Source organism: Chiloscyllium plagiosum, unplaced genomic scaffold, assembly GCF_037043375.1.
Source record: "Chiloscyllium plagiosum isolate Xiang-an unplaced genomic scaffold, Cpla_swu_hap1 HiC_scaffold_12, whole genome shotgun sequence".
Lineage (NCBI taxonomy): Eukaryota > Metazoa > Chordata > Chondrichthyes > Orectolobiformes > Hemiscylliidae > Chiloscyllium > Chiloscyllium plagiosum.
The window spans coordinates 40,647,104-40,657,096 of record NW_028270150.1 but is presented as its reverse complement, the minus strand read 5'-3'; the positions used below and the strand labels follow the sequence as shown (position 1 = coordinate 40,657,096).

Here is a 9,993-nt window from a genome sequence, read left to right as displayed (position 1 = left end):
TTCTGGAATTCTCTCACTGAGGTCAACTGACAGCACATGGACTGCAATAGTTCAAGGAGGCCCCTCACTACCATCTTTTCAAGGGCAACTAGGGATGGCAATAAATGCTGGTCTAGTTAGTGACACCAATATCCTATGAATTAATTAAAAACATATATTAAGGGTGGTTATGGCTTCTATGTTCAATGCATATGGGCATACCTGTATCAAGGGACTGCAGTGTTTTTCCTTTCAGGTAAAATGAATCTGCACTGTTATGCAGGTAGTGTTGTGCTTCTGCTGGCATCAATGTTGCAGCATTATCCAAGCAACACATTTTGCATAAGTTGAATGTGTTTCGTTTCAGTTTGGCCAATGCAAAGGATTACAATGCAACCAGTTTGAATGTCAAAACCTAAAAATATCATAATCACCAGAACGTCCAAACAATAAAGCGAAACAAAAATGTGTGCACTTGTGAGGGTATGCCGGCTTCCTCATCATAAAGATCATAATTCATAATGTAGTAGTTGTTTTGATGCCTCACTTAGTCTGGAAGCTGGTGGTGACAAAAGATTGTTGGGGTCCTGTCTACTACATCACACCTTTGCCCTGGATTATGCTGGTATGTCTGCAGCATCCACTTCTTTTTTGCTTGTTAGAGGACCTATCCGTCTCCTCCACCTCCACCTCTGCTAAATCATCTCCCTTTTGCTAAGCAAGATAGTGCAGGACTGCAGCAAAGCAGAGTAATCCTGGACAGGCTATCTGGTGAGTATGGAAGCACTGCAACTGAGCAGTCCAAGTTGCAGAACGTCACCCGTTCTATTATTGCACTCGTTGAGGCATGAGCAGTATTATACCTCATCTTGACTGCACTTTGTGGGTTCCGCACTGGTTTTGTTAGCCAAGTCTTTGGCAAGCTCCTGTCACCAATAAGCCATTACAGCAGGCAATGAGGTGGGGGAAACCATTGTGGCACCTGTAGATTCCTGGGGATGTAAGCATCATGAGATTTCCTTGGATAGCGTATACAAATGTTGTATTTGTTTTCTGTGATCACATTTCAGCTGTACTTTCAGAGAGTGAAGCCCTTTTCTATTAAGAAATGCAGCAGGCAGATACCAGAGTGCACTCAGCACCATTAAGTGCAGTCAATTATACCTTATATTTGTGACAATCTTGTGATAGCAGCAAAACTCAATGCACGGCTGCCTCGATATCTGAATTTTACAAAATGATTGACTCTTCTAAAGAGGGCATCTGTCACCTCCCTGATGAATTTGTAAACGGCAGACTGGGATATTCCTCACATATCCCTGGAAACCCTGGGAAGAACCACTGGTGAATAAGTTCAACATCATTATCACTTATAATGCAACAACCATTCTATTGCCTTTCTAGTGAATACAGATCTTCATTGAAGTTGCCATATGTGGATTGCCACGTCCATGACATCCAAAGCCACCTTTGGCATTGCCTGGTAGACATTTATAGAGTTATAGAGCCATACAGCACAGAAACAGATCCTTCGGCACAGCTAGTTCATGCCAACCATGTTCTCAAACTAAACTAGTCTGACTTGCCTGCATCTGGCCCATATCTCTCCAAACCATTCCTATTCATGTACTTGCCCAAACGTCTTTTAAGTATTGTAACTGTACTTGCATCCACCACCTCCTCTAGCAGTTCATTCCACATACAAATCACTGTGTAAAAAGTTGCCCCTTATGTTCTTTTTAAGACTTTCTCCTCTCACCTTAAAAATATGCCCTCTAGTTTTGAAATCCCCCACCGTAGGGAAAAGAACCTTGCTATTCCCTATTCTATGACTTTATAAACCTTGATAACGTCACTCATCAACCCCTTATGAAAAAGGTCCCAGTTTATCCAGCCTACTTTTATAACTCAAACCCTCCATTCCCAGTAACATCCTGGTAATCTTTTCTGAAATCTCTCCAATTTAATGATATCCTTCCTGTAGCAGAGTGACCAGAACTACATGCAGTACTCCAGAAGAGGCCTCAGCAACATCCTGTACAACATCAACCAGTTGTCCCAAAGTCTATATTCAAAAGTCTGAGCAATGAAGCACGTGTGATAAATGCCTACTTAATCTCCCTGTCTACCTGTTTCACAAATTTCAGAGTTACGTACCTGAACCCCTATGTCTCTCTATTGTATAACTTTACCCAGGGCCCTACAATTAATTGTTTAAGTCCTGCCCTTGTTAGTTTTACCAAAATGCAATATCTCACATTTATCCAAATTAAATTTCATTATTAAGACCAACAAAATGGTGCCATTTACATTTGAAATTTGTTTCGTCACTTTCTACCCTTAGTGGCCATTCACCAGATTCTCTCCTATCAACCTTGACTCATCCAATATAAACATTCATTTCCCCTATTTTACCATTGAATCTCCACAGTTCCCCCGAACCCTTTAACCTTCACACTCTGGGTGCCTTCAGTCATCTCTGATCTCACATCCATTATCATCCACATACCTACCTTGATCATATCTCCTATAGTTATCCATACCACTTGTGTTATCCATTTCGATGGCCCCTTAATTGAAACTGATGCTACCTGTTCATGATGCTGACCCTACTATTCTACCACATCCCACTCCCTCCTCTCACTGTCACTGTACCCTCCACTGCTTGTACCCTCACTGCTTGTACCCTCACCGACCCAAACCTTTAAGACCATTTCTCTACCATTATCACTCCCAAAACCACACCTCCTCCCCTTCACACGACCCCAAAACCAATGTTGCAAGGACCTGCCGTCCCTGTCCACATTCCTCCCTGCTTCCCTCTCTACTCCAGACGATGTCTCTTTCTCAGCCCGCCCTGTGACCATAAGGCTACTTATATACAGTCTCAATATTGACTTCATTGAATATATTTCCCCTTCAGGAGGAACAATTAGTGGCTATTCATTCTAATTCCAGTGAGTTGCTATCTCACTTGCTGTATGCCATTTTTGTGCAGTTGGGAATCTGAAGGCACTATTGCTCATTCAAAGATAATTTAATTGAGAAAGTAAACTTAATTCCAACCAGATTAGCTTTTAATTAGAATACATGGCATGCAAATGTGTTCAGAAGCTCAATTTCCATTCTGTCTTAACTCAATATCTTAGTTTCATCCGCCATCTGGAAACTGAGTTTTGGTCTCCCGCTCAGTTGAGTTTCCCCAATCATCTTGTTTCCTGCTCGTGAGACAAGAAGAAGGTTACACTTAGATTTTAAAAAATGGCATATCTCACAATACCATGATTACACTTATCCATTGAAGTGTCCTTTGGTTCCTCTATATTTTCATTAAAGGTTTTAACTTCCTGCATCTTTGTCCAAAGCTATAATCGTATGAGCTGAAATTAGAGTCACATCTACAGTGCTTCAGTGCATATTGACTGTCCTGATGAAATTGTTTTTCTTTCTACCACACTGATTTGTGCAGCATTTACTGCCCAAACCTTTTTCTCTGGAGCATAGTTAAGAGTCAACCACGGGTCTCGAGTCACATGTAGACCAGACAAGGTAAGGACGGCAAATTTTCATCTTTAAATGGAAAGTGTTTTTGTTAACAGCAATGGTTTTATTAGGCTTTTTTTTGCCCCAGATTTGTTTTGTATTCAAATTTCACTATCTTCTATGGTTGGATTTGAACCTATACCTCAAAGAAACCATTGCCTGGGGTTCTAAACTACTAGTCCAGTGAACATACCATTACAGCAGCTCCTCATGGAACCTTCCTTGAAATGATCTTGAGAAACAAGAGGATACCTTTCAAAACCTTTATTGAAGTAAATTTGACATTCAGTATTACTTCAAAAATATTGAAACATTACATGTGTGCCTGTGAGTTTAATAACTGAAGGCAGAACTGCCAACTTTGGAACAATTAGACACATAAGAAGACAAAATTGGAGGAGTACAGATAATCCAGAGGATTGTTAACTGAGAGGAGATTACATAGATAAGGAGGGGTGAAACCAGGAAGGAATTTGAAAACAAAGATGAGAATTTTAATATTATGGCATTGCTTAACAGGAAGTCATTGTCAGTGAGGGGACATTATGCTGATGGGTGAACAGGTCATTGTTTGAGTTAGGATTTGGGCAACAGAGTTTAGTATAATTTTATATTCTTGGAGGGTGGATGATGAGCAGGCAGATGGGAGCACATTTGATTAGCATGTCGAGAGAATGAAAGAATGGATAAGGACTTCAGCAGCAAATGATCTAGAACCAATCTGAAGGTGAAAATAAATGGACATTATGGAACATAGAACATAGAATATTATAGCGTAGTATAGCCCTTCGGCCCTAGATGTTGTGCCGACCTGTGAAACCGATCTGAAGCCCATCTATCCTACACTATTCTATTCTCATCCATATGCCTATCCCATCACCATTTAAATGCCCTTAAAGTTGGCGAGTCTACTACTGTTGCAGACAGGGCGTTCCATGCCCCTACTATCTCTGAATAAAGAAGCTGCCTGTGACATCTGTGTTATATCTATCACCCCTCAATTTAAAGCTATATCCCCTCGTGCTAGCCATCACTATCCAAGCAAAAATGCTCTCACTGTCCAACTTATCTAATCCTCTGATGATCTTTTCTGTCTCAATTAAATCATCTCTTAACCCCTTCTCTCTAACAAAAACAGCCTCAAGTCCCTCAGGCTTTCCTCGTAAGACCTTCCCTCCATACCAGGCAACATCTAGTAAATCTCTGAACCCTTTCCAAAGCCTCCACTTCTTTCCTATAATGCAATGACCAGAATTATACGCAATAATTCAAGTGCGGCTGCACCAGAGTTTTGTACAGCTGCGGCATGACCTCATGATTCCGAAACACAATCCCTCTACCAATAAAAGCTAACACACCATCTGCCTTCTTAACAACCCTATCAACCTGGGTGGCAACTTTCAAGGATCTATGTACTGGACACCAAAATGCCTCTGCTCATCTACACTACCAAGAATCTTACCATTAGCCCAGTACTCTGCATTCCTGTTACTCTTTCCAAATTGTCACCTCACACTTTTCCACATTAAACTCCATTTGCCACCTCTCAGCCCAGCTCTACAGCTTATCCATGTTGCTCTGTAACCTACAACATCCTTCATCACTATCCAAAATTCTACCGACCTTAGTGTCATCTGCAAATTTACTAACCCATCTTTCTATGCCCTCATCCAGGTAATTTATAAAAATGACAAACAGCCGTAGAACCAAAACAGATCCTTGCGGTATGCTGAACTCCAGGATGAATATTTTCCAACCACCACCCTGTCTCTTTTCAGCTAGCCAATTTCTCATTCAAACCGCTAAATCACCCTTAATCCCATGTCTCCGTATTTTGTGAAATAGCCTACCTTGTTGAACCTTATCAGACGCCTTACTGAAATCCATGTACAAAACATCAACCACTTTACCCTCAGCCACCTGTTTGGCCACCTTCTCAAAGAACTCCAAAAGGTTAGTGAGGCACGACCAACCTTTCACAAATTCGTGTTGACTATCGCTAATCAAGTTATTCCTTTCTAGATGATTTTAAATCCTATCTCTTATAACCTTTTCCAACACTTTACCCACAACTGAAGTAAGGCTCACTGGTCTATAATTACCAGCGTTGTCTCTACTCCTCTTCTTGAACAAGGGAACAACATTTGCTTTCCTCCAGTCTTGTGGTACCATTCCTGTAGACAATGACAATATAAAGATCAAGTTATAATAGAAGCATAGAAAATAGGAGCAGGAGTAGTCCATATGGCCCTTCGCGCTTGCTGTGCCATTAATAAGCATGGCTGATCATCCAACTTAGTACCCGATTCTTCCTTTCTTCCTATACCCCTTGACCCCTTTAATCCTGAGAACTATATCTAACTCATTGTTGAAAACATTGAACATTTTGGCTTCAGCTTCTTTCTGTGTACAGAATTCTATAGGCTCACCACTCTCTGAGTGAAGATATTTCACCAGCTCAGTCCTAAATTCATAGTTCGGACTGTGACTGCTAGTTCTGGACTTCGCATTCAGAATATCCTGCACTTACCTGGTCTAGTCCTTTTAGAATGTTGTAGGTTTCTATAAGATCCCATTTCATTCTTCTAAAACGCAGGGAATATAATCTTAACCAATTGAGTTTCTCTTTATGTGTCAAAATTGCCAACCCAATAATCAGTCTGACAAACTGTTGCTGCACTACCCTCATAGCCAGAACATCCTTCCTTAAGTAAAGAGACCAAGACTGCACACACCAGATATGGTCTCATATCTATACAATTGCAGCAAGACATCCCTACTCCTCATCTCCCCAACCCTTTCACGTGAGACAACATTCCATTTGCCTTCTTCATGGACTGCAGAAGATTCATGCTTACTTTCAGTGACTTGTGTCCAAAGATTTCATTGCATTCCTCCTATCCCAATCTATCGCTATTCAGGTATCAAGCTACCTTCAGTTTTTGCCATCAAAGTGGATAACCTCACTGCTATCAACAAATGGGAAAGCTGCCCTATGATTCTCTGGGACTAAGGCAATGATGGTAACTACTATTGTCCCACTTCGTCTGCCATGCATTCACCCACTCACTCAACTTGTCCAGATATTTCTGGACCTTCCTCACAATTCACCTAAACATCCAACTTTATGTTCTTTGCAAACTTGTTGATGTTACATTGAGTTACCTCATTTAAATCATTAATATATACTGTGAATAGCTGGAGTTCAAGTAGCATTCCCTTTGGTACCCCACTAGTCACTTCCTGGTACTCCTATTTATTCCTACTCCGTGTTTTCTGTCTGCCAACCAGTTCTCTATCCATGTCAGTCAACTACCCCCAATCTTATTTTTAAATGCCAATCTTATATGTCAGACCTTAGCGAAAGCCTTCTGGAAATCCAAGTAAACAACATTCATGCCCCCTTTATCAACTTTGCTACTTACACCTTGAACAATTTCAGGAGATTTGTTAAGCATGATTTCCCTTTCAATCCTGTCACTGTTTTCCAAATGCCCTGCTATGAAATCATTTATAATGAACTCTAGCATTTTCCCCAGTACCAATGTCAGACTAACAGGTCTATAATTCATTGTATTCTCTTTACCTCCTTTTTCTAAATAGTGGGGTTATATTAGCTTACCCTCCAATCTGTAGGAATTGTTCAAGAGTCTGTAGAATCTTGAAAAATAACCATCAATGCATCCACTCTTTCTACGGCAATTTCCTTAAGTACTCTGGCATAAAGATTATTGGGCCTGTGGATTATTCTCATCAATTTCCATGAGTCCCCAATTTCTCTTATTAATGCTGACACCCTTCTATCACTTCCTCTCACTAGTTCTGTGTTCCCCAGCATTTTGGAGATATTATTTGTGTACTCCTTTGTAAAGACCGAACCAAATATGTATTTAACTGGTCTGCCATCTCTTTGTTTCCCATTTTTACTTCACTTGTTTCTGGTTGTAAGGGATATATATTTGTCTTCACCAATCTTTTTTTCTTCACTTTCATATAGAAGCTTTTACAACTAGTTTGTATGGTCCTTGCAAGCTTACTCTCATATTCTATTCCCCCCTTTTAATCCTCCTTTGTTGAAATCTAAACTGCTCCAATCCTCAAGTCAGCTTTTTTTTTTGACAAATTTATATATTTCCTTCCTTGGGTCTAATACCATCCATAAATTACCCTGTTAACCATGATTAGGCCATGTTTCTTATTTTGCTTTTGTTTTTTTGAAAGGAATGAACAATAGTTGCAGTTCCTCCATGTGCTCTTTAAATGTTTGCAACTGCCTATTCACCATCTTCCTTTTAAGTAACATTCCCTAATTTATCATAGCGAACTCACACCTCACACCATTGTAGTTTCCTTTATATAGATCATATAGGTACATGGGTAAAAGTTTATCTCAGGACTAAATACCAATACCAACTTGTAAAATGTCCCAAGGTGCTTCACAGCAACCTTATGAAGCACCGTTTGACACTGAATTACATTAGGCACTATTGAGACGAATGCTTGGTTACATGAGTTAGGAGTTAAGAAATGTCAGAAAGGAGAAAAGGCTGGTAGGGAAGCAAAGAGGTTTGAAAGGGGGATACCTAAAGCATAAGACCAAAGTAATTCAAGGCACGGCCGCCAAAGGCTGAGAACTTAAAATCAAGACGCTCAAGAGATCAGATGAATACTGACATCTTGGAAGGGTGTGAGCTGGAGGAGATTTAAGAGACAGGGAGCAGTCAAGCAAGGGATTTTAAGATAAAGAGGGAAATTTTAACATTGATTCACAGTTTAACAGTGAACCATTAACACAGCAATGACAGGGATGATAGATGATTGGAACTTGTTACCAATAACTACACAGGCGGCCCGTTTTAGGATGACAATTTTACAGAGGGTTGAATATAGCAATTTAGTCAAGTGTATGTTTGAATAGTCAAGTGCAGCATTAAAAAAGGAATAGATGAGCTTTGCAGCAGCAGATAAGTTGAGAAGAGGAGGACATAGAAATGCTCTTTGCGTTGGCATGGATATGTAGTCAGAAGCAACTTCAGGGTCAAATATGACAGCAAAGTTACAAACAGTCTGGTGCAACCTAACTCAGCAGCCAGAGAGAGGATGGAGCCAATGGCTATGAAATATATTTTATTTTGATGACCAAAGACAATGATTCTGGCCTTCTCAATAATTAGTTGGAGAAAGGTTATTCCAATTACTATTGAATTTTGGACAAGCAGCCTGACAAATTAGAGACTGTCAAGGATAGAAACTGTAGTGCCGTAGTAGTGCCAGATTTTGCCGGTATACATGTGGAACCTATTTTTTATGATGCAGTAATGCGGGATGTTGTGTAAGTGATAAATGGGTTGAGGGCCAAGAATAGATGTTGGGGATTTGTTAGGGAGGATGGTGGCTGGGGAGACTGGTTCAACAGGGATGAGGTATGGGACCAGGAGGGAAAGCCATGCCTATAGAAAATGTATTCAACTCAAGAAGCAAGAGAGACTGGATTCAGAATAACAGTGAGACAAAGAGAGAATCTCAATGTTATTACTATTTCAGTTTGAATTTTGATCCAAACAATTGCCACCTACATAAAAGTAAAATACTCTATATTCTGGAAATCTACCAGACAACCAGAAAATCTAGAAGTGCTAAACAGATCAGACAGCATCAGAAACAAGTATAGAGGCAAAAGAAGCAGTGAGGGATGGAAAGAACAAAAGTGAAGATCTGTTCTGGGGGATTTAAATTGTAATGGTTGTCATGAAACCCCATGTGCTAGAGAATGACAAGTTTTAATATGGAAGGGCAAAATGTGTCCACATAGGCTTAGAGGGCCAAAGGGCCCGTTCCTTTGCTGTGTTGTTCTTTGTTCTTTCTTTGTGTGCTATATGGATTACGAGACCAGTGAGTTTAATGTGACACAACAGCTCTTTTATCTCTCCCATTTGTCATTTTAAAAAAAACTAAGGCAAGACATTATGATGAGAAATCACTGTTCAGTCTAAATAAAAAAATGAGATTCTGTCTTTCCAGCTTCATTGTGCTTCATTAGAACAGTGGCAGGTCGCAAGGTCAGAGGTCAGAGTAGGAGTGGAATGGAGGAGTTAAATGACAGCTGACTCAAAGTGCAAAGTCACTTTTCCAGAGTGAAGAAGATGCTCCACAAAGTGATCATGCAACCACTCGATATGTAAGAGACAACAAAGTGAGCAGTGAGTATAGAATGGTAAATTGAAAAAGCCTACATAAATCAGTGTTTCAACTGGAAGGAGTGTTTGGGGCCCTGTAAGAAGGGAAGGTAAAAGGGCAGTTATTCCAAATCCTGCGCTTGCACGGAAAGAAGATGGGGTGTTGGGGGATGATTATGGAGGTAATTACAGGTGGTCCCAAAGCGAATTGAACTTTCAGAATGCTGATAGGAAGGAATGTGTTGGCAGTGGCATCATGCTGGAGAGGATAGAAATGTTGGAGGATGGTCCATTG

The 9,993-nt window shown here is 40.3% G+C and overlaps 1 long non-coding RNA gene across 2 annotated transcripts in view; it reads right to left on the bottom strand.

The window, feature by feature from the left end:
• Window positions 1-3,042: 3,042 nt before the first annotated feature.
• Window positions 3,043-9,993, bottom strand: part of LOC148148524 (uncharacterized) — a 74,662-nt gene continuing 67,711 nt past the window's right edge. Inside the window, exons 2-4 of one of the 2 annotated variants that reach the window (XR_015758751.1) lie at window positions 5,625-5,696; window positions 3,716-3,784; window positions 3,043-3,197 (exon numbers count right to left, since the gene is read on the bottom strand). This is a non-coding gene — a long non-coding RNA (uncharacterized LOC148148524). The remainder of the gene's footprint in view (window positions 3,198-3,715; window positions 3,785-5,624; window positions 5,697-9,993) is intronic. The other variant, XR_015758750.1, reaches the window with a different exon arrangement.